Source organism: Syngnathus leptorhynchus, chromosome 22, assembly GCF_054491065.1.
Source record: "Syngnathus leptorhynchus isolate UIUO chromosome 22, UIUO_Slep, whole genome shotgun sequence".
Lineage (NCBI taxonomy): Eukaryota > Metazoa > Chordata > Actinopteri > Syngnathiformes > Syngnathidae > Syngnathus > Syngnathus leptorhynchus.
The window spans coordinates 3662192-3669067 of record NC_141216.1 but is presented as its reverse complement, the minus strand read 5'-3'; the positions used below and the strand labels follow the sequence as shown (position 1 = coordinate 3669067).

Sequence of the window (6876 nt, the reverse complement as noted above, 5' to 3'; positions counted from 1 at the left end):
TATTATTATTATTATTATTATTATTATTAAAAGTAAAACCTACTGATGGACCAAAAACAAAATATTGATAAATTTATTGTAAAAAAGTGTGAATATGTTTGATAATGGCAACATGTTCATGGTGCTGTCCATGGTACACTCATATTCATCTGCTCCATCTCACCGCAATCCAAAAGAACACGAGCAATGACAATAGGCTGCATTAACGGTGCAAGAGAGCCCTCGTGTGGACATAAAAGATATTACATGCTATTTTGTGTTGCTATGCCGACTGAGATTTTAACCACATGCACATTCAGGACAAAAAAATGACTTAATATGTGACGCAGAGCAGGACTAAATTACACAGTAATGAAGTTAAATCGTGTAATTTCATCCTTTTTCTGGATTTTTAATTTTATTCATCCAGCTTGTCAATTAGTGTTAATCAAATAATTATAATGGGTAACATTTAGAAAATGAATCTCAGCAGCTTGTTTGTTACTCCATGAAAATATTTTCTACCATTGCCTTTCATTTCCAGGGTTAACCGAAGCAGTACCATAACAGGTCGCTTAGTGGCGCTCGTGTGCAATAGCGCCGTTGCACAAGCAGGAGAAGAAGGTTGCCACGGATTGGCGGACGTGACGTTGGGCCCTTAGGTAAATTGAAGACAGGTGTGCACGAAAAGAACTCTTAAATACAGGTGAAGAAAGTTTGCGTCCTCTTTGCTTGTCCACTTCGCAGGTAAGTCTACGCACGAGCGAATGTTTGACGTTTGTTGCCTTTTTGTTTCTTGCAGGATTTTCAAGCACAGCTCACCTTGATTTGCTGCAGGTCGTGAGTTTTGTGCCATTATTTCCAACAGTTTAGGGTGTTTTTTTGTTTTTGTTTTATGCTGGCCAGCTTTTTTTAATTTTCTTTGCCACGTGGTGGTTTTTACTGTGGGGTTGAATGCAAATGTTTGTTTGACAAATTGTCCGCCTTTCTTGCTTCTTTTGAATATTGATTGGTGTTTTATTCGACGTTTTCATGCAAACTTTTGAATGTGCTTTTTGCCAAACAGATTGTTGCAAATTTGTATCAAAAGCAAACCTTTAGGTTCCGAATACTCGTCCATTTTTAGTATTGGTCTACTCAAGGTTGGTATGTGGAAAAGTGCATACCTATAAAACGTTTGCAAACATTTTACTTCCGGTTTCCGCTCTTTGGACAACTGCGCTCCATTCCGCCGATTTTGGACTGCAAACTTGGATCTTCATGTGACCAGGCGGGTGCAGTGTGGATCTCTGGGACGCGCTTTGGTTATTGGTGCAGCACGCCGAAGTTGACGTAGAGATCATGTGACCAGGAGGGGGCAGTGTGGAGTTGCTTTGGTTTTGGGTGCACGTCGGAATGGTTGCCTTAAAATGAGGGCAGGTGTCAACAGTGTTTGGGGGTCTGACGGTTGGACCTGCTTGTTCTTGCTTAAGAGGTGGTCTGTAGTTGTGGTTGAGGTTGTGGCTTGTCTTGTGCGAGGATTGCCATTGACGCTGCATTTGGGGGAGGACGTCATGTTGATGGACACAAACAAATTGGGCGCCGAATGTCCAATTTTGCAATAATTGACTATTGTAATTGTCTTTTTCCTTACCTACCACTGTCGTACTTGCATTCTGTATTCTCCCTCGGTGTAGGGCGGCGTTGGAGCTAGCTGGTCCTGAATGTCCAATTTTGCAATGTGACTTGTAACATTGTCTTTTTCTAACCTACCACTGTCGTACTTGCGTTGTGTTCTCCTTAGTGTAGGGTGGTGTTGGAGCGAGCCCCTATGTCCAATTTTGCAATATGATTTGTAACATTTTGTCTTTTTCTAACCTACCGCTGTTGTACTTAATCTAACCCTAACCTACTACTGACGTACTTGCTTCCTTGTTCTCTTGGTGTAGGGCGGCGTTGGAGTGAGCAGGTCCTGAATGTCCACTTTTGCAATATGACTTGTAACATTTTGTCTTTCTAACCAACCACTCACTGTCATACATAATCTAACCCTAACCTACTATTGACTTACTTGCGTTCTTTGTTCTCCCCTCGGTGTAGGGCGGCGTTGGAGCGAGCAGGTCTGAATGTTCACTTTTGCAATATGACTTGTAACATTGTCTTTTTCTAACCTACCATTCACTGTCACACATAATCTAACCCTAATTTACTACTAACATACTTGCGTTCATTGTTCTCCCCTCGGTTTAGGGTGGCTTTGGAGTGAGCCAATTTTGCAATTTTGACTTGTAACATTTTGTCTTTCTAACCTACCATTGTCGTACTTGCATTCTGTAGGGCGGCAGTGGAGTGAGCTTTTGCAATATGACTTAACATTTTGTGTCTTTTTCTAACCTACCGCTGTTGTACTTAATCTAACCCTAACCTACTAGTGACTTTCTTGCCTTTTGTTCTCCCCTCGGTGTAGGGGGTGTTGGAGTGACTGTACTGAATGTCCAATTTTGCAATATGACTTGTAAAATTGTCTTTTCTAACCTACCACTGCCGTACTTAATCTAACCCTAACCTATACCATGGTCGTATTTGCGTTTGTTCTCCCCTAGGTGTAGGGCGTCGTTAGAGTGAGCTGGTAGAACTTTATCTGTTTTCCCTAACATACCACTGTTATACTTAAACTAACCCTAACCTACCACTGTCGTACTTATGTCCTTTTATCTCCCCTCAGTGTAGGGCGGCGGTGGAGCGAGCTGGCCTGGCATGTCCAATTTTGCAATAGGACTTGTAACATTGTCTTTTTCTAACCTACCGCTGTTGAACTTAATTTAACCCTAATTTACTACTGTCGTACTTGCGTTGTTTGTTCTCCCCTCAGTGTAGGTCGGCGTTGGGGCGAGCCGGTCCTGAATGTTCAATTTTGCAATATGACTTGTAACATATTCTTTTTCTAACCTACCACTCTTATATTCTAACCCTAACCTCCCCTCGGTTTAGGGGTGGCGTTGGAGCGAGTTCCGCGGTCCACGAGGAACCACCGGCCGAGGGTGCCCAAGACAAAATGACGTGAGCTGTCCACAACGCATTGCATGTTCTGTCTTTTGCAGGCTGGACGCAAAAGGGGGAGAAGCCTCCCCGGCGACGATAACCAAGATTAGCTGTGACCTACAACTTGAGGTCTGAAAACCAGACGCTGCACAAAACTAAGACCTGGCGGGCGGAGGCCACAAGACCTGGGACTGGCGAGCAAAGGAAGAAATCACCCCAAGAAAAGCAGTCGCCATGTGATGGAGCCTGATCCATGACTGGCCAAGGGTGGCCAGAGGTGACACGCCAATCAAATGTACAAGGATGGTGTACAGGCTTTTTTAATCTCACATCATGATTTGTCTGTCGCAGGGCTTGCACACATGGCGTCAACGGGACCGGAGCAGATCCTCAAACGTGGATGAGTACCATCTGCCACTCACTCGTGGCCCAATATGGCGCTTTTTGGCACACCGCAACCTTGACTCAGTTTGGCAATTTGAATAGGGTAACCAGCACTGTGCATTAGGGCTAGCGTGACTCTCTAAATACCAATCGGCAGAGTAGACCCCCCCCCCCTCTCTCGCTCTCTCTAATGCGCCCGGCAGTACCTGCATGGCATGGTGCATCCAGGGTGGAACGTGGCTATACCTTGCCCTTTGTGGAATACCAGGGTATAATGTCTGCCTGCCTGGTTCCCAGTGTCGTCGACGGTGTCGAGGACGAGGAGATTCTTCGTGACGCCCGCCGTGACGTTACGTTTTCCTTAAGGGGAACTGGCGGGTTGTGCTTTAGTGGACACCGAAGCCTCTTATTGCCTTTCTGTCTCTTCCTATCTCCAAGGGGTTAAACCTTTCATAAACCAGATCGCTCCAATGCGGGTGCAACGTGTGTGCCGCTAGTTACCCTATTCAAACTAACCAGAGTCAAGGTCGTGGGTTGTATCGCTTGCCAAACCACCACAATATGTCTGCCTTTCAGGGTTGCGGATCGGACGAGCTCCTGCACAGAGAGGGACTGGACTGGACGGCGAGACCAGGGGGTAGGTAATGAGTACGTCGACAGAAGTGAACCGCATGCAACTGAGTGGTGTCTGTCTTTTTGCAGTAGTGCGAGGGGGAGTCCAAATGGCAAACACCGGCTCGCAGTGGACCTGAACCTTTGGCCGTGACGAGCAGCCTACTACACGGGGTGGGTGCAGATTCGGTCTGCCCAGCCAGCATTTAGGGAGAGTATGAATTTGTTTTTCCCCTTTTGCGCTTTCTTTCCCTCTACTTTTTCACTGGGTGTGCACACTATCTGCATGAGGCCTTTGTTTCTTCTCAGTGCTGTCATTGTGCAATATTGTTTAAAAGTGTTAGTTTTTTTAATACATGGAATGAACTGTAAAGTTTGTATTGTAATTGTGTCTTTACCTGAATTAAATTGTAAGCTGACTTCAAGTGGTCCATTTTAAACATTGGCATATAAGATCTATCTGTGGATTTTGAGTTAAATGTCAACATACAAAATGGAATCATTGTATGAAAAGACAATTGTAAAAAATCTCAAATTAATCCAAATATGAAATGTTAAATTTGCAGTGTCAGCTTTTTTAATTTACAAAAAAAGCTATATGCATACTAAATTGTTGACTAAAGCCAAGTGGCTTGACACATGGATGAAATTGAGAAATGTAAAACCAGTGAGTTGGGACTAATACAATCGTCTTTGGCAAATCCCTTTTGCAACCCTGCTGTAAAATAGCCACTGAAGTCAAAATCTTGCTCCATATTAGAGCAGTCTTTTTTTGTATGAGTAAAAACCTTTATTTCAATCAAGTCCCAGCCTTCACCCCCCCCCTCCCCTTGTGATTGGGCTATTGTGCATCATGGTGTTTGTGAAGACGGCGCTGGTGTGTTTTGTTCCTGTGGGTGGTATTGTAAATAAATACAACTTCGGTGTGTTTTGTGTCAGTCATCATTCACCATGTGGCTTAGTTGATACTGCAGCTCTTCAATACTGAATGTATTGCATGTTTTGTTACAGGTTTTGATGTCTTCGGGTGCTGTCTGACTACGAACAAAGGCCTGTTGATGTACAGTTGAGTGATGCTAAAGTAGTTTGAACTTGTGAACATAACATGCAACTTCCAGCACCACAGCCGTCAAAGCACTTGTTACAGTCGCATGTTGCTTAACAACACTGCCGACTTGGTACCAGTACTGTGATGCCAACCAGTTTGAAGTTAAGCCTGCTAAAACGTGGATTTCAAAACCAGTTCATCACATTGTTTTGTAAACAACCATAATGGCCCTCCAAGGGAAAGTATGACGACGATGCGGCCTGTGATAAAAATGAGTGACACGCCTATTTTAGATGAATTCCAAGTGCTGCCATCTAGTGGCGGCATATTTGCCCTAACCTGTCTGGCGCTCCATTTAACGATGTGCAAATATTTCACTTTAAACCACCATTAAAATTGATAGGTGGCCTAAATCGACAGCTGGGCCAATGCTGCCCATCTTTCGTGGCAACCTAACAAACATACAACATAAAAACTGCTGTCTCTTCAATGTGCTTGTGTGCAAAAAGTGCAAGGTAATAAGATGCAATATTCTAAAGTACACGCCAAAACTGCATATGTTAATTGTATGCAGATTGTCCTTTTTTGTCGACAGTTTTAAGTTTTCCAAGTCGAGCATTGCTGTACTTGAACTCCAGACGACGGGTTGCGCAGTCATTGCGTCCAACCGCTCGGCCATCAGTGCTTATACGTCACGATCAACACTGGCTCTACCTGCCCCTCAGCACTGCAACCTTTTGTGCCAGTATGTATACGTTAAGAAGTAAATGACGGGATTTTTTTTACCTCATTTAATATGTATCAAGCATACGAGCTGGTCTTTTAGAACAGCCTAGACTAGTAACAAAAAAGATAATAAAAAAAAAGACTTGCTTAAATTCTAAAAAGTTAATCACTTTATTGTTATTTCCTGTTGAGAGAATGCAATGTAATGGGTTTAGTGCTGCCGGCGAAGCCCCGCCCCCTACACGACTAGATTTCTATTCATTCTTAATTACACTACTAGATTTTTATTCATTTTTAATTACATTATTAATGACATTTACATAATTAATGTAATTAATTACATTATTAATGACATTTACATAATTAATGTAATTAAGGCCCGCCCCCTACACGACTAGATTTCTATTCATTCTTAATTACACTGCTAGATTTTTATTCATTTTTAATTACACTAGGGTAGGGGGCGGGGTCTGTAGCTCCACCCAGGGGGCGTGGTCTGTAGCTCCACCCAGGGGGCGGTACTGGTGGGCGGGGCCCATTGGTTTGCTCCGCCCACTTGGGGGCGGGGTCACCTTATTCGTTTACATATAAATGCTTGCATATTTGCATATGCGTATACTTATGTATAGTGGGATTCCAAGTACAAAAGGCCAATCAGATGTGTGCTCACCCTGGGATCGAACCAGGTTTCTTCAGGGCGAGACCCCGTGTCGTGAACCAGTCGAGCATTTCGACCTGGCAGCTCTCGGCCGTCTGCACGCTTTTGTACTTACCCAACGCGCGCGGGGCGAAATAGAGTGGGTAAGAATGACTCGAAATGAAAGCGGGGTGACCGCCGAGCTGGCCACGATCGGCGAGTGGCTCCGTCGCTGCGCTTGAACACCTGAGATCCAGGGTTCGAGTCCCCGTCCCTGCGAAATGTAATAAAATACACTGTACTAACCATGCACTGTACTAACCATGCACTGAACTAATCCTAATCGAACCTCTCTCTCAGCAGCATTAACCAGATTGCGTTGCATTCTCTCGACAGTAGATAATTAAATCATTAACTTTTTGGAATTTAAGGAAGTCTTTTTTTTTTTTTTAAATCTTTTTTGTTACTT

General features: G+C 43.8%; 1 long non-coding RNA gene across 4 annotated transcripts; it reads left to right on the top strand.

The window, feature by feature from the left end:
* Positions 1-598: 598 nt before the first annotated feature.
* Positions 599-5877, top strand: LOC147039422 (uncharacterized). 4 transcript variants are annotated; one of them, XR_015063475.1, is made up of 5 exons: positions 599-685; positions 782-816; positions 2950-3277; positions 3352-4021; positions 4087-5877. It is a non-coding gene; the product is annotated as an uncharacterized LOC147039422 (long non-coding RNA). The 4 variants fall into 4 exon arrangements; XR_015063477.1 differs by having other exon boundaries at positions 610-685; positions 3060-3277; XR_015063476.1 differs by lacking the exon at positions 782-816 and having other exon boundaries at positions 644-726.
* The last annotated feature ends 999 nt before the right edge of the window (positions 5878-6876 follow it).